Source organism: Podarcis filfolensis, assembly GCF_964270895.1.
Source record: "Podarcis filfolensis genome assembly, chromosome: 12".
Lineage (NCBI taxonomy): Eukaryota > Metazoa > Chordata > Lepidosauria > Squamata > Lacertidae > Podarcis > Podarcis filfolensis.
This window is the reverse complement of record NC_139614.1, coordinates 4,463,026-4,484,620: the sequence shown is the minus strand read 5'-3', so window position 1 is coordinate 4,484,620 and position 21,595 is coordinate 4,463,026. Positions and strand designations below refer to the sequence as shown.

The following is a 21,595-nucleotide window of genomic DNA, read 5'->3' as shown; positions in this document are numbered from 1 at the left end:
GGTTGTACGGATTTATTTGTAAAGGAAAAGCTTAATAAAAATTTATAAAACTAAGACCCCTTGAAACTGCTCTGAAGAACCTGAGGGAGCTTAAAAAGCAAAGAAGAAGAAGAAAAGGATTCCATTGAAGGAAACTGCTGAAGAGGAGGCAGAGGAGAACCCCTCTGCTGTGTGTCCTGGACTGTCACGGACTTCACCTTTACTTGCTGCACACTCACACAGGGTCATTGATCTTAATGTAAAGTGAATCCAGTTCTGGCTAGCTGAAGCTTCCAAGCAGGTTTTATTCTCTCCTTGCACTGTCCGTCCTTGCGAGATGGTTTACAGCTGCCTCACACTGACGACATGGCAGCCCCTGTTTGCTTTCCTATGGTGATAACTGGAGAATGCTGAGCAACCACTGGGGTGTGTGCCAGCTTGACAGGGCAAGGTTAACCTTCACCTCTCTCTCTTTGTTTGCAGGCGTCCCTCTGGCAGCAGTCATCCTAGGAATTAACTTTTCGGCCAAAAAGAGGGCATTTGTTTTCTGTAGCGATGCCACGACCAAATCCAAATGCAAGCAACTGGGAATTTAACCAGAAATCCAGCTCCTCTGCATGAGAAATAAGGGCTGAAACACAACCCTGATTGTGCATTGACACTTGTTAAATGACTGCAACGCAGGAAGGAGGCCAAGATGTGGGGGATCCATGACTCAGGATGTTGCTGCAATGCTGGGGACAAATGTCTCACGTCACAGAGTCACCATACATGAGGCTTACGGAGAAAAAAGCAGTTATTGCTAGTTATTTCTTGGCCTTTTGGCTAAGATCAAGTGTAGTTTCTTGTGACCCAGAATCAGGGCAGGGCCAGCACAGTAAGCCAGATCAGAATCTACACAAATTATGTGAATGGTTCAGCAATTGCTCACAATGGCTCTTTGGATTGCTTTAGTAATATACCGGTATATTGAACTGTTTCAGGATTATTACTACTTATATTTGAAAAAAGCTAAAATAAATATGTACTCCTGGACAATAATGTTGCATAGTATTCAGCAAGGATCTAAGCAACACGTTTGCAGAGACAAGTTAGTTCTGGTCCCCACCACCACACAAGTCTTACGTGCACACACATACACTGTTATGAACATTGGCTATGCTACTGTTAATTATATATATATATCTGTCACATGCAAGGTGAAAAGACCTTTGCAACCTTTTCTGGTGCTCCACCTCTTCATGACCCTGTGAGGCAGGTCCCTAAGGTGGTGGGGAACTGAAGGCAGTGGGGGGGGCATTTGATCAAAACTACAAAATGAATTGGTATATTGGTGTATACAAAATGAATTGGTGAATTGATCTCAGCTCGGAAAGGGTTACAGCCCCATCTATCTAGTCCCTTCAGTACAATCCACTGTGACTTAAGATTTTCATTTGTTTCTGATACAGAACTATGAATAATAATAATAATAATTTTAATATTTGTACCCCGCCTGTTGTGACGCGGGGTTTGTGATTTCAGCTCTCTTGACATAATATGCTGGAGACAGTTCTGTAGTAACACTTCTTTATTACAGCAAACAAGACTGAGAACTGAGGAGGGGAGAGCTACATTTATAGGGACAGGGAACTAGCTCGAAAGGATACATTTTGGAGGGAACAATATCAGGCAATCACAGTCCTGCCTTTTGGAGGAAACCAATAAGACAGAGGATCCAAATACAGCAGCTTAAATGAACCAATAGTAGCTGTACCCTCTGGAACCAAAAGGCAGTTACTTTACCCTAATGCAAATACAGACAATAATAATACAGATATAAAATCCTTTGACTCAATACACAACACCGCCCATTTGACTCAACTACTCTGAAAGGGCATCCTTTTTTTGTTGGGATGTGAATAGATGCCAGGAGAGGATATATTTATTAGATAATTACCTCAGAGTTCGGCAGAGTGCATCCCTTTGCAGGTTAAAAGGAAGCTAAGATTGGCTAGTTTAAACCTTTTAGTTTAAATAATCCTGAATGCTTTAAAACAGTCTGGATTTTTCTGGTAGTTCCCCCTTTCCTACCCCCCGTTAAAATAACAATCACACAACGTCATGTAAAATGCAAAACAGCATTTACTCACTCAGAATACTTGTGGAAGAGTAACAGATAAAGCAAATTTGTTCCGGCATGCTTAAAATGTTAATTCAGTTAGAAAGACATACTTAATTCTTGCTTAAAATGCAGTCTTTTTTTAAAAAAATAGATTTTTATTAAACGTTTTCAACATAAAATGAATTAAAAATCACACTAATCTGGAAAGGAAAAAAGCAAAAAGCAAGAAAAAGGAAAGGAAGGAAATAAGAAGAGAAGAACAATGGGCAATAACCAAGGCCTCTATCAAAATTAAATCTTAACCCTTATTCCACACATGAAGCTCACACTTAGCAGAGATGTTGTCACGTTGCTGACAGAGCAGAGAGAGATGGAAAGAGGAAAGAGAGGTGTCTGGGCAGGTAGTACAATCTATAGCTCAGGGCACAGTGTCTCTCACATAGTTGCCCCCAGCAGAGTTTTCCTAATGTGCCTGATTGTAGTCCATTGGACTTTGGTGGCTCTACAGTACCCCTTCGCCGCCGCTTTTTTGTTGTTTCAGAGTTGATTTGAACTCCTACCCCACCCCAGAATTGTTTTACAATCTACCAGTATAATCAGATTTCTTAGAATAAAGGTTGTGCTTTGTTAAGGCCCTACATCAGGAGTAATACAGAAAATTTAGGCGCACGTAATCAAGTGGATATGTGGACGCAGTGCATGGAATTAAAGGATTTGGCTGTTTCCAGACTTTACAACTGATGTGATTTGAAACTTCCTTAAAACTTATTCCTTAAAACTTCCTTTAAATAAACGAAGGCTCCTTTTTATAATCCTGAGTCATTGGTGGTTGCATTTCCCCCCTCTGCACAATATTTGTTATTACAGTTATTTAGTGCCTGTAACAAATGCATAAATAACATCTGTTTCAAGAGGTCAGGCCATTTTGCCTATAGCAGCAAGATAATATACAGCTCTGGCTTTTTCTTCTTTCTTTCCAATGAAATGTGCAGCTTGCGCTGCATACAGCACATCTATCTATTCAGCCACTTAAAGTATTAAGCCATCTAAGCTACAGCAAACTCCAGCCTTTTCAGCAAATGGGAAGTTCTGCAGTTAGTGGGATCCCAGAGTCTTTAAAAAGAAAAAGTTTTGTTGGTTTTATATCCCTCAAGATATCTCATATTTTAAATCCTTGAGAGCTACTTAGCTATGCCAAGAAGCTTAAGGGGACATGCATGATTCATACATGGTATTTGATTCTTATCTTCCCCATTTGGCCATCACAACAACCCTGTGAGGTAAGTTAAGCTGAGAGAGGGAGAGGGAGAAAGAGAAAGAGAAAGAAAGAAAAAGAGAAAGGGGGGGAGGTTGCCCCAAGGTGACCCAGGGAACCAAGACTGCAGAGCACTCTGAAAGTCTGTTATTGTTGTGGACACTCTTGCAGTTGGTGTGCTGTTGACCTTGCTGCTAGGAATTCCATCAGAAATGAAGCACTGTGGTGCTATTGCTAGCCTTAGGATACCAGACCACAGGACTGGTCTGCCTGCATGTCTATACTGCATGTTGGCCTTATGTAAGTGCAGAAGTGTATGCAATGAACAAGTATTTTATTAAAAAAAACTGATTGATTTTATCACTGCAATACAATCTGATAACATCAATCTACCTCTTTATTTTATTTTAGCATTTCTTAGCATCTTTACAGCAAAACAAGTCCTATAGTTTTAAAGAAGCTGTTTTGGCATGCACGTTTGAGTATATCTACACCTAAAGAGACCTCCAGTTCAGATAGATTATTGTACTTCCCAAACTAAAATGACAAACAGACTCTTGACATTTATTCCAAGAGAGGAAAGGAGTGCAAAAGAGAACTGACCTTCAGACGTTTATGCATTCCTTCTATGTCTCACTTTGCATGATGATTCCCATTGTTGCTCCATCGGAAAAATTCTGTCTGCGGGGGAGTGAATAGGTATTTTCCAAGCTTGGAAGACTTGTATGCTGCTTTGCTGACTGGTGTGATGGTGTAGCTCTCCTCGTACTCTGATTGCAGAGATGATACACATAGGGTATGTTACTGATTAGAATGACAAACTTTTAGGAAATGCGAATATTCTTGGAAAATTCACTTTTTCATCCTCAGTTTGCAACAGCTTGCTTAATCTTTACTGTCTGTTTCTAGTTATAAAGCCAAGCATCCCAAACACAATACTGGCAATACTATGAATTACTATGACTATATTGAACTGTATCAATTGTTTTGATGAATTGGTTGTTGTTTTTAGCTTTATATGCTATTGCATTTGATATTCTAGCAATCCGTGTTTGAAACTCCCATTGTTCTGGGCGCATTTTACGACAGGGAATTTCATTAGAGCGAGCAGTTTCTGAGCTCTGGGTGCAGTACTGGGCCTAAGATTTCAGATTAAAACTGCAGAGTGGAAGGAAAGGAGGACCTTTTTCTGCCTCCCCACTTCCAGTTACTCTCTGAAGACTGGAGAAGAGACCCTCTTAAGAATATTAGGGGGGTGGGAAGGGGAAAGACTAGACCATGTGAAAAATGAACATAGTATTTTAGCTGCAGTTCATTCATTTTCAGCTTTGTATTCTTGTTATAAAAAAAGCACACCTAGGCATTCTATTTTGCGCCCATAACCTAGGTTTAAGGTGCCCTTTAGTTCCTATATCTCAGTTTCTAACACTGCTAGCAATTGCAATGCTTGTTGCTGTATTAATGCTTCTGTGATTATTGTGAGCCACTTTGAGCTCAACATTGGTTGTTGGGAAAGCGGAATACAAATATTAAATTAACACTACTCAACACAGCGCACCAGCTATGTATGGCAGTCCAGCAGCAGTTGCCAAACACACCTGGTAAGTCACAGTACATTGCTGGTAGGCTGTTCTGCCTTGTGGGAAAGAAGGGAACACAGTCCAGTGGTTGTGCTTTGCACACTGAAGTTTTATCCCCGGCATTTCCAGCAGTCATTGATGAGGAAGATCTCTATCTGAGAGCTGCTGGCAGGCATTACTGGGTTAAATAGACTGGGTTAAATCGACAATAGTCTGATATAGTGGAAGACAGCACCATACATCCCTAAACTGGGCAGTTTTAATTTACGTACACCCTGGAGGAGAACCAAGACTTGAATTATCAGCCTTTGAGGGCTACTAGTTAAATCACTTCTTCAAATTATCACAACATTATCTATTTAAACTTTGCACAAGGAATTGGGCAAATAGCCAAGTTTCTCTTTCCTCTTGCCAGCTTTATAGCTCTTGGGAAAGGCATGCCAATCCTCTTGCATTATATAGGTAACAGGGGCTGTGACCTTGCTCACTCTGCTCACCAAGCTCCCCCCTCTCCCCCCATATTAGCCCACCAGAACGTGCCCTCTCTCCACCATGGGGAAACTACCAAACTCACTTTTCACCTTTCAAATCCCATTTCTGAAGTCCCTTCTCCTATTATGCAACCCAACATGGGACCTCTGTTTTCACGTCCAGCCCCATTTCCATGCCTCCTCTGCCTCCTTCTTTTGTACAACCCCCTCTTGCACACAAACCACCCCATGGTAGCATCCTGCATCTTCCTCCTACACATTGCAGCTGTAAACACTTTTCCCACCCTCTGCCCAGTTAAAAAGCCACCATCCCCTCCTGTTCTTCAGGACCTTTCATGCCCCTGTGAACATCTTCAACCCCATTCCCATGCCTCCCAGTCCCTTCTTTACTCAAACCCCTGTTGCTTAAAACCACAATTTTCCTCTGTATACCTCCACTCCTTCTTTACTCAAACCTCTGCTGTTGTTTGCTTAGATTGATATTTTAAAATATGATAAAATACAATTTTTACGTAAAAGGTTTTGTATTAAGTTAATGTAATACTGAAAGGTCAATATAACAGAATGTTGTGCTTCTTACTAATACACTATCATTTAGAGTTTGTATGACACATGAAATGTCTACATTCGTTAAATATAATGTGGTTTATTTATTTTTTTAAAAAGCATTTTGATAAGAATACCGAAATTTGGGGGCATGCAATTGTTGCTGACGATTTCATTTTTGCAGAATTCTAACATGATATTATGGGCTTGCAGTTTGAAAGGAGGCATTCTGGATCTTAGCAGGATGGTGGACCTCTTGGGAACGGTTCAGAAGGCGGCAGAAATCAACACCTGGAGCTACATCAACCAAGGAATGTGAAGAAAGTCTACTGCAGTTCCTGCAGGGAAGAGCTTGAGGAGAACTTGTGGTACCCAGATAGCGCTGAGTGACTCTCCCTGCGTGAGCTGTGCAATTGCTGCCTGCTCTGATCTTCATGCAGGCTGTCACAGTTGGTTAGAGTGAGGCAAACAGTACTCTCCTCACCACTGTGTTGTTTTATTTCATTCAAAATGATATTATTTTGGCACCCCACCCCGATAGGAATAAGTTAGAGAATTTGGATAACAGGCAGAGCAAAAAGCATGCCGAAACCCAGCCTTTGAAGTTGCAATGTGGCACCACGAGGATTCCTCCAAACCACAGTCAGCCGTAGTACAACTCCCCAGGAAGACTGGATGAGGAAGCCAATAGACTCTTGATAGTTACTCACTATAAATTTAAAATATTTAAATTGAGTTCTGAATGTTTTCTGAGAGAGCGAAGAACACAAACGAAAGAAACAACTTGCTTATCAGGCTGTGCTATGGTGGACTAGTAGAGAACCACTTTTTAGCACAATTCAAAGTGTTGGTAATGATCCATGAAGCCCTACATGGCCTAGGTCCAAGCTATCTGAAAGATCATATTCCCTCATAGGAACCAGCCTGGGCTTTGAGATCTTTGAAGGAGGCCCTTCTCCCGCTCCTGCCACCCTCACAGGTGCACTGGGGGGGGGGATATGGGAGAGGGTCTTCTTGGTGGCTTCTCCTTAGAGAAGCTAGAGCTAAACTGGCTCTCTCCTTGCTGTCCTCCTGCCAGCAGGTGAAGACTTTTCTTATTCCAATAGGATTTGGGGAACTGACTGCTTTCAATGAAAGGGTTGGTGCCGTGCTGTTTTGTTGCAATTATTTCTATGGGTTTAGTTGATTTTATATATGTATATAGTTTTACTTCTAGCATGTTTAATGACTGCTTTTTACCTATGTTTTTGGTGGTTCTCCTTTTTATCTGTAAGCTGCCTTAAGTCCCATCAGAGCACATCTCCCTCCTTGGGTTTCTACCCCTTCCTCTGTTTAAAAAAAGAGATTCCAATAATTCTCAGAACATTTTTTTAGATAAACTCCAGCCATATTCTTATTCTGTCCTTGTTCTCCCTTCTCCCACCTCTTTCCTCAACTACTGGGTGATGCTAAGGACAAACTTCTGAAAACTCAAACTCATAGTTATCAGAATACAGTGGTACCTCGGGTTAAGAAATTAATTTGTTCCGGAGGTCCGTTCTTAACCTGAAACTGTTCTTAACCTGAGGTACCACTTTAGCTAATGCAGCCTCGCACAACCTCTGGTGCGTGATTTCTGTTCTCATCCTGAGGTAAAGTTCTTAACCCGAGGTACTATTTCTGGATTAGCAGAGTCTGTAACCTGAAGCATCTGTAACTCGAGGTACCGCTGTACAACAATAATGTTTGCCTTTAAAAACTGGATAACTGATATCTGAGAGTGAATCAGATATAGTGGCTACTGCCTCTTTCAGCTTGGGCATGTTTTAATTTAATGTACCTAAATGGAAGTAAAAGTTATCAAACCTTAATGTCATCATTATTGTAGTGCAATAGAGGTTTCTAAACATGCTGGTGTTTATAATTTCGAATGCTAAAAAAAGAAATCTTACCACATCAGTGTAATACTAAGAATGGTTTTAAAATCATATCTTCTCAAATCAATCATTCTTTGAATTCATGTTTAAGCTTGATTTTATGATCCTGCAAGAACACTCATTATCACCTACTCTACAATCTAGATAAGCATTCATAAATCAAACATCACAGAAAAAGCATCACATCTCCAGGGAGGGTTTGGTAAAGATTCCTTCCTGAAACCCTGGGGAGCTGCTGCCAGTCTGTCTCTCAGTAGAGTGCCGGATTTGGGGGAGTGTGGGCAGTTCCCCCACGCAGGGGGCGCAAAAGATCCCTAATTGAGGAGGTCCAGTTGTGGACACCAAATTTTGCCTTTGCTCAGAGTGCCAGATTACCAAAGATTACAAAAGTCTGCCCTTCCTTGGTATAAGACAGCTTCTTATGTTCCTAAAAACAGTAGTTTTGCAACTTTGGCTGCAGAGAGAGAGAGAGAGGGAGGGAGGGAGAGAACAAACCTGAGGTGAGGTGCCCTTCTCTGGATTCTGTTTCTCTGTTGTAAGAGTGCCCACAATTTGCCTCCACTCATTGTAAGGTTGCACATTGGTAAATGAAGCAAGAGCAACACAACCGCCAATGTCTCCAAGGCACTCTTCTCCAAAGGAAAGCAAGTCACAAAAGCTTCCCTGCTCCAAGAACTTGTCACCACTCAGGCCAGTGGGTACCCTGCAAACATATGGGCTCTGTGGCTGGTCCCATCAGGACCAGATGTCTCTGAGCAAAGCAGAACCTCTTCACTCCCCTTGTCCACTTACATAGAACTGCATGCCTTTGGAACACTTTGCTGTCTGAAATGCATGCTTCTTCTGTGCCTCCCTCCCTGATGTTTTTTAAGCATCTTAAATTGAATCTTTTCAGATATGCTTTCCCCAGTTAATTAGTATTTTCCTTTTCTTCTAATCCCTTATGGCTCTTTCTTCCACACCATTAAAAAAAAGAAGTTTAATTTCTCAGCTCTCTGATCTTTCTCAATTTTATTTTAGATATTAGGCCTGAAGGCAGGGCCATTGTCTAGGTTTACAAAATGTATGGCGCCTAGTTTATGTGAGTGCTTAATAAATAACAATAATGAAAAGTATAATAATAATTATAATAATAATAATAATTACTAGCATTGTTATTATTATGACATAATCTAGAGTGTGTTACTGTGTGTTATGAATGTGGTTCAGCTCCCAGCCAAAATTATACATCAAGTAACAAGTGCAAGTAACAAGTAACAAATGGCCTCTGCCCTATCTGTGAACAGCGATATTGGTGGGGTGGGGTGGGGAGTTCACCAGATTTCCACCAGTGGCCCTTTTCTAGGAGAGGTGAGAAAAAGAAAAAGAAACTCTGAAAAGTTCCCAGAGAAAGATCTTCTGAGAAGTTTTGGCTCAGCTCAGTAAATGTCCCAGTAGTAGTTCTGGTGAGGGGAAAATCTTAACATATTATAGAAAAAGATATGCCCACCACTTAATGGCATGGCAAGGTCATTGCTGCATTTCAATCTGGATGTGACAGGACCTTTTTAATATCATGTGGGTCAGTGTGAAAAGATTAAATGATCTTCCAGTGACTGCCCCTATTCAAATCAGGGATGGAGCAAATGAAGAGACTATGGGGGTGTTTTACAATTCTTATCCGGGCTTCTTTACCTGTTCTGTTTGGGGAAAACAGAAAAAATTATGTAGCCAGGTCTGTCACTCTAGCACCTTAAAAAAAAATCACCCACTGAAGTTAAGGTCTGTGCCTATGTGGTCATGACACAATTTTCTATAAATGGGTCTTAAGTACATAATTATATGACAGACCCAAACAGTTCCAAAAGAGTTGCTCCAGGCTATTGTGTAAGCAATACTCCTTTGAGAAACGTATAAATACATGTAATTCAGTACATAATACACATGTTTAAAAAACTGCCTAATTACGTCGTTTCCCAAGAGACTGCAAAGGCTCCAGAAGTGCTGCTCCAGTCTCTCGCGTACACAAAGTGTGTTTTATAACCTACTATGAATCTCTCCCATTCTCTTTCCCCGGAGGTGGGAGCCAGGGGGGAAGGGCAGGGGCAAGGAAATTGAATACAAAACACCTACTGTAGCTTTAATTCAAAGGACAATGCACAATGTTGATATAACGTGTGTCATGCAAACCTTGGGAAGCCAAAAGAAGTTGAGAGCGGAGACTGTCTGAGCCTCGTTCTCTGGTACCATTTTTGTAGAGTCTCCCCTCCCCACTGCAACACACTTTGTTTTCCTATAATCTGCCAGATAGCTTAAAATAAGGCCATTTCTGAACTCGTTACATTTCTGGACCTCCATCATTCAGTTACATAAGAAGTTCTAAGACATTCACAGAGATAAAATGATGTATGGGGCGTTAGAGGAGGGGCAGTACCTCTGCTGAGGGACACGATGCACTCCTTCTGGGGTGGTTGTCCACAAGTGGTCCCCACCCTGCCCTCAGCTGTCACCTGTGGCTCCTAGAAGCTAAACCAGGTGAGGGTAGCTGATGGGTCTCAAACCCTTGGTGAGTTAGGGACTTCCCCTGGAGGCTCTGGCAGACAGAGCAGTTGAGACAAACAGTGGGTTCGACAGTCAAGAAGGCGGTTTCTGCATGTGCTGCAGAGGGAAGTGGGGGGCAGATGGAGCTTGTCAAATCTGGGAAGGTAGCCCATCTATGAGAATGAAAACTCTGGTCCTAAACCTCCAGTGCCTTGAGATATATCCTCAAGGCTAAGGAGGAAACCCTACACAAATCCAGAGTGGAGTCCCTAAGATGGTTGGAAGACTCCTTGCACGGCTCCTTCTGACAACTCCTGCAGCCAAGCTGGTGGCAAACGTCTTGCCCTGCTTCCCTTTGGACCACATCAGTGAGGCCGAGAGATGGGCCTTGTTGTCTGGGCAGTCCAGGGTGTCCATGCACACTGCCCAGGCTTGTACCCTAGGGAGGTCATTTTGGTGCTGCCAACGCACTGGTTTGGCTTCACCCCCAGAGGTGCACTCCATTGTATCTTGAGACAGATGGATGCCAGCAACAGAGATAAAGCAGCCATTTCTTTTTCTCCTTTTCCTGCTTGCAAATTCATGGTTCTTATTGAATATAGTATTTTTTATGCATTCCCCTTCAAAACCTTTTCCTGACTACTAGCCATTCCTTTACATAAACGCCTTGCCTTGAAATGTTTTCCCCCACTCTACATTTTTGTTCTTCCTCTGTGAACTTTGAAGATCCTCCAAGCCTTCTGGTGCTTCCCTTTTGTGCATGGATGGGTCTGTTTTGGCTACATAAAGATTGGCTTTCAGATAATGAGTTTCCTATTCATATTTAGGAATATTCTTACTGCCTATCCTACCATTTATCCAAGGACAACCCCTGTTATCCTCACAGCAATCCTGTAAGGTAGGTTAGTGTGTGAAAGTGTGACTGCCCAGTATCCTAAGAAAGGATTTGAGCCTTCATTTCCCAGTCCTCATCCAACACTCTAGCTACTGGCACTCCTGGCTCTCAGTCCGTCCAATGGCAGTACTGAAACTGACAAAAACCACTCTTTTAAGACAGACTTTATGGAGTCTGGGATGCCTCTTTGATGACTAAATTTGTCCATTTGGCATGCACCAGAGAAGGCTGAGAGCTAGACAAGCATTTTATAGAAGAATGGCCACTGCTTAGGATGTTTTGGGATCTTAGTATATGTTTATAGTTCATTTTCCTTAAGACAACAATATTTGTGCACTTTAAAAGATTGTCTGTACTCCCGTACATTGCTATGCTGTTCTCTTATTATTTTTATTATTTTTGTGGGGGATTTATTAAATTAAACTATCAGAATCAGCTGCAGCTGGGTGTCCAAAAGAATACTGTATCTCTCTCCCCCCCCCCCCCGCCCCTCTGTTTCTTATTGGGTGCCTTTATTTGGGCTCAGCCATTTCCAGTTTTTCAGGTCTGGGGAATGTTGGCACGTGGTTAGTTTAGGGAATGCTTCTTGCACAAGGTCACCCAAATATGTTTAATTCTGAGGCAGGAAGTTAATGCATTGTTTGAATATTTGCCTAATGCACTGAACGAGCACCCAAGCTGTCCATTAAACATGGAACGCTTTGTACAGGAATGAAATTGAGAAGAGGAGGCATGCATAAATAAAACAATTTCATTCCCGGAGATAGTTGTTGGGGTTTTTTTTTAAAGGGGGAAAAACCAACGGTCCTCTTCTTGTCTGTATAATTTCAAATGTGGCAGTAATCTCAACAGCATGACTTTTCCTCTTTCTGATGCTTCAGTGATGTTCCATGCACTTCAGCCATGCCATTTAATCAACAATTGCCTCCATATAATGGAATGTCTCTGGGCTTGCTCAGATGGGAAACAAGAACTTAGTGTATCGTTTTAGTTTGGTATCTCAAGCTGTCACAACGAAACTGAAATGTGGAATCCATTGCTGTGTCCTGCCTTTGAAAAGTGCACGTCATTGACTTTGGAGCCACGTTGAAGCAGGATCCCATCATGTTAATTTCAGTGGGGTTTCTGGCTGCTTTGCTGCTGAATGTGGTACAGATGGCTTCTTTCATCCCCCCCCCCCAAAAAAAGCTTTAGCTGAATATGCTATTAGGATGGGCTTTTTAGCATAAATCTTGAATCTGAACTACATCAAAATTTATTGATTTTTCCTCTTCCAGATTTCAGCTTCGGAGACTGCATATGTCTTTACCTCAAACAATAAAAACAGGGTTTTCAGGCAGTTAAAGTGGTGGTAGACTGAGTATACAATCTAACCATATGATTCATTTAACCATCTAACTGTTGTTTTAAACCAAATCCACCCATTGCACAATGTGCAATATCACCTGGTCCCACCTAGCGAAGGAGGCAATATTTTTAAGATAAAAAGCAGGCAACCATATCACAACAGAATCTATTATTGCATAAAGGGTGACAGCCAAAGGTTTTGCTGTAGCGTTATGAAAAGCTGTTTAACTTAATTTCCAGGGTGAGCTCTATAGTATTGTTTAGAATCTTCCTCAGAGGAGCTTGCGATGGGTAAGGAAGAAAATGGAAACATCCTGTATATACCAAGAGGGAACTGATTCCCTGAATATCTGCCCTTATGGAACCAAAATGGCACCATTCATATACAAATATTTAAATTTTGTAAACAAAATACATATGGTATTGGCCCATACTTCTTCCAGCCCTCCTCTCATAGACCATTCTTTCCTTCAGCCATCAGTATAAACTAATAATATCCTCCTTCTTCTTAACATCCACCCTGTACCCCAGTAATGGGTTACAACGATACATGGTTGTAGCCAGTGCTAGCTGTACTCAAGAATAGACCCACTGAAATGAATTAACCTGTTAGTCATTTCCACTTATTTCAGTGGGTCTACTCTACATAGGACTAGCATTGACTACAACCCACGGTATTAAAATAAATTAAAACAACAGTTCTATTCAACATTAAGTGAGCTTCTTGACCTATTGGATAATAAGAGCCAGCGTGGTATAGTGGTTAAGAGTGGTAGACTCATTGAACGTACATTCTTTCACCTTTGGTGGACGTGCCCAAGGATTAAGACATTCTGGGAGATGATTTATAATGAAATGAAAAAGGTATTTAAATATACCTTCCTGAAGAAACCAGAGGCCTTTCTCCTGGGCATGGTCGGCCAATTGGTGCCAAAGAAGGATAGAACTTTCTTTATGTATGCTACAACAGCAGCAAGAATACTCATCGCAAAGTATTGGAAGACGCAAGATTTACCCACCCGGGAAGAATGGCAGATGAAGTTGATGGACTACATGGAACTGGCGGAAATGACTGGCAGAATCCGAGACCAGGGAGAAGAGTTGGTGGAAGAAGATTGGAAAAAAATTAAAGACTATTTACAGAAACACTGTAAAATTAATGAATGTTAGAAGGATGCTGGAATGAAGTTATATGGCTTTAGCAGAAATATTATAAAGAATTAAGTAAAAATAGATTGTTAATGGACTAAAGGGAAAAAATAAGGTTAGATTGTGTTAAGATAAATTATAGGACAAAAACTGAGAAAGATGGAAAGGATTTGCTGAAATAGCTAACTGAACTGGAATACAAAAAAGGGAGGTGTGAGGAGGTCGCTGAAACAAGTAAATGAAAGATAAGATATGGAAATATTGGATGTGTTTTTAATTGTTTCTGTTTCTGTTTTTGTTTTGTTAAGATAAGTAGTGTTTTTGTTTTTCTTGTATTGTATTGTTCTGTTCTGTTCTGTTTAACTCTTTTTTCCCCTTTTTGTAATCTTTAAACTCTTAATAAATATATATATATATATATATATATATATATATATATATATATATATATTAAAAAAAGAGTGGTAGACTTGTAATCTGGTGAACCAGGTTCGCGTCTCTGCTCCTCCACATGCAGCTGCTGGGTGACTTGGGCCAGTCACACTTCTTTGAAGTCTCTCAGCCCCACTCACCTCACAGAGTGCTTGTTGGGGGGGAGGAAGGGAAAGGAGAACGTTAGCCGCTTGGAGACTCCTTCGGGTAGTGATAAAGCGGGATATCAAGTCCAAACTCTTCTTCTTATCTTCTTTCTGTCCTCCCATTTCAGACAATATACCATAAGACTTGCCACCCACAAGTAACATGGAGAATTATGGGAGGCATTTTTGCTATGCTCTACGAGAAAGTTTGAAGCTATTGCTCTGCCTCTCTGTGCTTAGCAAAGGGAAAATCCAAAACCTCTGAAAAATTCCCACCACTCCACCTGCCAGCAATATGGTGCTGTATAAGAAATACCACCAAGAATTATTTTTATCATTATGTAGTTCCCTGTTTATTGGAGAGATGAAAGGGCCCTTCTGTATGGAATATTCCACATGGTTGTCCATTTGATGGCATTGTTGTTCAAGATCTTGTTCCAAAGGAGCTGTGTGATGTCTCGCTTTAACGATGAACAAATGTGCAACTTTCTCGGTCATCCACTGATCTGCATCTCCATTATTATTGGAATGTAACCCACAAACAGATTTCTTCTTTTAACTTTTTATTAAACTTGTTCTCAAAGAGGCTTAAATGTCATGCTGCCCAGTGTGCTCTGATAGGCTTATGATTCCCCAGGGTATCTGTTTATGAGGTGAGAAACGCCACAGGCATAGGCCAAACTTTTTCATTTCTGACTTCAGAAGTTGCTTCTTGTGCGAATGTTGGCATACCAGCTCATGCATAGCTTATTGAGAATCTAGGAACTGAGATGTACTTGGCTTGAGATCTTGCCAGCTTTTGTTTTCTGCCTTGATTTCCCTTGCAGTCTTACAGGATGGTCACTCAAGACAGATAATAATATCCTGTGAGAGCATATCCAAAATAATTATCCTCTTTCTCTTCAGCTGAAATCCACAGAATGCTTGAAACCAGAGAGGATCTTATAAACACACAAGTATCTCAGCAATTGTAAACATTTTGCAATTGTTCCATGTGCCTGCTTTCCACACTGTCTGAACTCCACTGTTCTGCATGCCTAAATCCTAATGAAATCAATGAGATTTAGCACGCTTAATTGCAGGCTTACAGAAGCCTTTGGATCAAGGCCTTTACCTACTTCTCTCTCTCTTTTAAAAAAGCTTATTGTTGAATCATCATTGTTCAGCAATTGTATTCAGTGTTGTACAAATCAAAAACCTATTGAACAATATGAATGGTTTTCAAAAACCTAATGTAATCCAGAAATCGTGGCTGATTTAGCCAAATGAAAGGGAACTATATCCACAATAATACACAAAGCAGGCTTAAAACCCCCAACGAAACAGAGATTAGGTTTGCCCAACTCATCATTGTTGTGCAAGTAAAACTGAAATTCAATCCAGATAAGACTGAGGCTCTGTTAGTGGGTGGTTCCCTAGACCAGATGGCTGGGAGGTCGCCTGCTCTTGATGGGGTTACACTTCCTCTGAAGGAGCAGGTTCATAGCTTGGGGGTCCTCCTGGATCCTGTGCTGTCACTTGAGCCTCAGGTGGCCTCAGTGGCCCAGAGTGCCTTCCATCAGCTTCGGCTGGTGGCTCAGCTATGCCCAGCCTATCTGGATAGGGATAGTCTAAGTACTGTCGTCTATGCTCTGGTAACTTCAAGGTTAAATTACTGCAATGCATTATACATAGGGCTGCCTCTGAAGACGGTTCCAAAACTTCAGCTAGTGCAGAATTCAGCAGCCAGGTTGCTCACCGGAGCAAGACGGTTTAGGCATATTACACCACCGATCCTGGTCCAATTGCACTGGCTACCTATTAGTTTCCATGCCCAATTCAAAGTGCTGGTTTTGACCTATAAAGCCTTAAACGGCTCAGGACCACAATACCTACAAGACCACCTTTCCCCCTATGAACCTACCCAGACCCTGAGATCATCTTCTGAGGCCCTCCTCTGTGTGCCCCCTCCTCAAGAGGTTCGGACGGTGGCAACACGAGAGCAGGCCTTCTCTGCAGTGGCTCCCCATTTGTGGAATGCTCTCTCTAGATAGGTTCGCCTGGCGCCTTCATGATACACCTTAGGCTTCAGGCAAAAACGTTCCTTTTTAACTAGGCCTTGGGTTGATTTGACTGCCCTTTTAAAATGTGGGGTGTTTTTTCCTTGGGGGCTGGTTACTGGGTTGTTGTTTTTATTCTGATTATATATTTTGTGGTTTTTTATTTTGATATTGTTCTGTGAACCACCCTGAGACCTCCTGGTATAGTGCAGTATATAAATTTAACTAATAATAATAATAATAATATGGATTAAGGCTAATGTTGTGTGTTCAATCCAGCGGGGGAGGGGAGCGCTGGATGCACAGTGTGTACACAGCCATTTGGGGTGGAAGAAATTATAAAGGTGTAGGCTTCTCTGAGCACTTATGAAAATACAGCCTCAGGCAGAGTCTCATGACTACCTGCCCTGAGCCACTGTGGGAATTTAGACTACAATTCTGTTCCAATGGGTGGCTGTTTGGTGAGAAAATGAAACAATAAGAAAGGAAGTGTCAATCAGTTTGTAATTAAATGGTAGCAGATGACTTCATTTGCAAAACAGCCTTTTCCCTTTTCTTTTTAGGTTAAGCCAGAGTTCTGGAGAGATGTCATGCCAGGGAGATGCAAATTTCACTGGCTGGTCAGCAACTGGGCAACTAATCCTAGCCAGGAGAAGCTGGCGTACACAAAAGCCCACAAAGAAGCTGACTCCCATTTGCGTGGCGAGTTCCCGCCCCCCACCAAGATAAATAAACACACGAGACACCATAATTAAGGTTAATTGGGCGAATTAGGCCACAACTTTATTGAATTCAGGAATGAGAGGCATTGGCTTAGGCATTGGTCCTATCGACTATCCGGCTCCAGCCCATTTGCTGGAGACACGGGGAAGGGTTAACACTAATCGGGGGAGTCTCCCGCCGAGGCACGTCGACTAGGAGCTCCCCCGGGTCACCGCTCTGGGGCGTGCCTTTGGCCCACACCTCCATAGGCTTCGGACAGGGCCACGCCCCCCGGAGTCCTTTAATGGACCACCCTTCGTTCACTGGGGGGAGGTGATGGCGTTCCTCCCCCCCCACATCCTCTTAACCCCTTCTTACCAATGCCTACCGCCAATGCCGAAGAGTTGTGACGAGTTGCTACGAGGTAGGCGAAAAACCAAAAGGCTGTAAGTTGCCAATTGGGAAAAATTCCTACCATGCCCCTTGCGGCGACAGACCGAAGTCCATAGCAAAGTCAGACCTACCTAAAGCCCAACTAAAGGGAGGGAGGGTGGGAAAACGTGGGGGCTAGCCGGAGAAGAGAGGGTGAGCCCCCTCCGCTCCGGCCCTAAATAGGGCAAGCCACGCCCCCCCCAGCCAGCCGATTGGCTGGCTGGGAGGCGTGGACGTTGGGATTCCCCTGTTCTCGCGGGGGCTGAAACCAGCCCCCGCTCACGTGGGGAGGGCGTGATGCCCGCAACCCCACCTCCTGGGGCAGGCCTGGAAGTGGCTTTGCGTGGCGAGTTCCCGCCCCCCACCAAGATAAATAAACACACGAGACACCATAATTAAGGTTAATTGGGCGAATTAGGCCACAACTTTATTGAATTCAGGAATGAGAGGCATTGGCTTAGGCATTGGTCCTATCGACTATCCGGCTCCAGCCCATTTGCTGGAGACACGGGGAAGGGTTAACACTAATCGGGGGAGTCTCCCGCCGAGGCACGTCGACTAGGAGCTCCCCCGGGTCACCGCTCTGGGGCGTGCCTTTGGCCCACACCTCCATAGGCTTCGGACAGGGCCACGCCCCCCGGAGTCCTTTAATGGACCACCCTTCGTTCACTGGGGGGAGGTGATGGCGTTCCTCCCCCCCCACACATCCTCTTAACCCCTTCTTACCAATGCCTACCGCCACCGAGCAGTCGCTCGCCGCCAATACTCTCATGCCTGAATCCAATCCCTTATTCCCTTTGCAATATCCATCAGCCAAACATCGTTACCAGCATCCGAAAGATGCACGCCATCATACCGGTAGAGGGCCTCATGATTGAAGCGAATGCCCGGGTGGCCAATGAGCCTCCCACCCAGGGCTGCCACTCTACGCACCACCGCCCGATCCAAGGCTTTCCTAGCCCTATTCATAGCTATCGGGCACCTGCAGTCTCTCCAAACCCGCCTCTCCATCAGCGAGGCCCAAATAATTGTGACCTTCGGGTAAGCGGCCTTCAGCTCCTCGAAGTCGCTAAAAATATGCCACTGCAAATCCACTGCCTTCCTGTAGGCTAGGTCATTTTCCCCCAATTGTATCAGTAAAGCGTCTGGGGGGCCCTCTACTGCTGCTCTGGTCTTAATTGCGGGCAGCATCTCGGCCCAGCGCATTCCCCTCCGGGAGACCCAGGAAATGGTGACGTCAGGTGGTAAGCCCAAGCGCGGCCCGAGACCGGAATTGATGGCGCGTACCCTGGCCCAATGCACAATACTGTGCCCGACAATCCAGACGCGCACCCCCTTATCACCTGTAGGAAATCGAAAGAACAGGGCATGGTCAGTCACCGTCACAAATTCTTTCTCAAATAGCGCTTGTACGCGTCAGATTTCCAGCGACCTAAGTCCCTAATCCTTTCAGTCGTCAGACCCAGGTGCATTGCCGTGGTGGCTGCTCCTATCCTGAAAGAGTGTGATGCAAAATCTGCTGCGGGGATGCCCCGTTTGTAATTAAATGGTAGCAGATGACTTCATTTGCAAAACAGCCTTTTCCCTTTTCTTTTTAGGTTAAGCCAGAGTTCTGGAGAGATGTCATGCCAGGGAGATGCAAATTTCACTGGCTGGTCAGCAACTGGGCAACTAATCCTAGCCAGGAGAAGCTGGCGTACACAAAAGCCCACAAAGAAGCTGACTCCCATTTCCCTCCAGGTGAATTGCAAAGGGAATGAGCAGTTGCCTCAAAACCACGGCAAGGGGGGAAAGATTCTAAGAAGAAAGGGGTGCAGAGTCCCAAAGTGTTTTTCTGCGCTCCACTTTCAGGGTGAGCTGACCACAGCACATTTGGTCCCAAACACCCCAATAGTAGGCAGCCCCTTTGATCCAAGCCTTGCTATGAAAACAAGGCAAGAGGCTGAACCAGCTGGCCCTTCAGCTAGAATGATTAAGGTGGGAAAAACTGTGAATGTAACTAACACTAATGAGAACTTTATATAATGCTTTTTATATAATGTGAAATCACAAACACTGCCTTGGAAATATTCATCCTGACTGCTGCTGGCTCCACTCCTGGGTTTTCTGCTCAGCTTCAAGGGCTCAGCCCAAATTGCACGGAAGTTTGAGATTTTGGGGGAATCCAAAGAAGTCAGGAAGAGCAGCCACCTACTTTGCACGGAACAGGGATTTAGGTACCGGCAACTTGAGCTAAGTGCAGAATCAGGCCGTAGCATTATTCAGAGTTGGGAAAATGAAGCTTTTTAGGACTCAACATTTGAAAAGCTTTGCATATTTATGATTTGTTTTTGCCTACCCACACAGAGAAGGAATTCTTTTTTTCAGAAGCCAAGCAAGCATGATTTTCCATGAGGTATTTGTAGATGTCCTTTGACATTCCTGAAAGGGTCTTGCATTTAAGATGCAAAATGGTTGTATCCAGATCAACTGGAGCACAAAGCATATCCGTATGTGGTTGTGGAATGAGCAGGAGGGATGGCTCTGGTTCTTGCATTTAACACACTCCTCAGAAATATGTACTAGACACAGTGTCTAGACGGCATAGCATGCCAGTCTTAACAGATATGGGTACAGCTGATGGTCTGAGACAGATGTGGGAAGGTGACTGGCAGATTCCTATCAATGAAGATGTCTGGACTTCAGTGGAGGGGGGGATTTCCTTTTAAATCTGCCTCAACCTCAGCAAAGGAGGTAGCACTTTAAATATTGGGGGGGGGGAGGTATCTGACGCCTGCATTGTTAGCCCATAGTAAGACTCCGAACCATTGTGCTCTGATCAACATATGTGGTGGACATGTGGGAAAGTGGCTTAGTTCTGGAAGCAAGTGCAGGGTGGGGACTAATTGTGGACAAACTACCCCAGAAGGAGCACAAGGTGTCGTCGTCCCCCAGAGGTACTACCCCTCCCCAACATCCCATATCATATTGCTATACTTTTTTGTGCTATGGCTTGTGAACAACTGCTAGATTACTGCCATGTGTCTATGTGGGGCTGCCTTTGGGTCTGGTTCAAAGGTTCCAGCTGGTGTAGAATGCTGCAGCCAGATTGCTGATGGGATCTTCTGGTCAAGAACAAGGCGCAGCATTGTTGAAGCAGTCTTACTAGCTACTGGTTCAAAGCTGCCCATTTGCTACTGATTCAATGGTCCTGTATTGATTTACAAAGTCCAGGATACCTCAGGGACTGCCTGAACCTTTATATTCCAGGTGGATCACTGATACAATCTGCAGTCATTCCCCAAGTTGGTGAGGTTCGTTTGACAACAAGAAGAAACCAGGTCTTTAGGGTCATGGGCCCAGTCCTGTGAAGCAGCCTGCCAATAGAGATTCAGAGGGCTCCTTCTGTGCTAAACTTTTGCTGAAAACTTAGGTTCCACCAGATCTATAGAGTGCACCCCCACAATACTCTGTTTTTAATTTCTTATTTTGCTTTTAATTTATTTTTAATTTTTTTATTATTTTATTGTTTGGTTTTATGTTTCTGTATTGTTGTAAATATTTTTTAAATAAATAAACAGACGACAAAAACATCCCATTTCAAGCAGGCAAAAAAAAAAAAAAAAAAAGCCACCAAGCATGAGATGACGCTCATCTGCTGTGAATCACTGCTCAAAGACTGATCCGCCAAAGACTGGATGACATCGATCTACAGCGAAATTATATGCTGGGGAGAGGTGTTTGTTCGCCTCAGAACATTGGTATCACTTTAACTTACTGCGTTCCATCATACCTCTCCTCCCTTTCGACTGTTGCCCATAGACTGGCCTTCACCAAAGCGAGGTTTAACGTTTTTCCCTCCAATGTCCTGAGACATAGGTTCTCAAAGGGCCAAGCCCCCGCCGTGTGCGAATGTGATAAGGTGACTCCGGAGTCGCTCCAGCACATTATGTTCACTTGCCCCTTGTTTAATGTGCCACGGGCAAATTTGTTGGGATCAATCATACAGAAACTAGAGGGTACCCCACCAAAATTCCACCTTGCCCAAATCTTGCAGGACAAGGATACCCACACGACCCTGAA

At 43.3% G+C, this 21,595-nt stretch overlaps 1 long non-coding RNA gene across 1 annotated transcript in view; it reads right to left on the bottom strand.

Moving 5' to 3' along the window:
- LOC310745675 overlaps positions 1–4,151 on the bottom strand; it is a 62,584-nt gene extending 58,433 nt beyond the window's left edge. The window contains exon 1 of the long non-coding RNA XR_014540304.1: positions 3,942–4,151. This is a non-coding gene — a long non-coding RNA (uncharacterized lncRNA). The remainder of the gene's footprint in view (positions 1–3,941) is intronic.
- Positions 4,152–21,595: the final 17,444 nt, after the last annotated feature.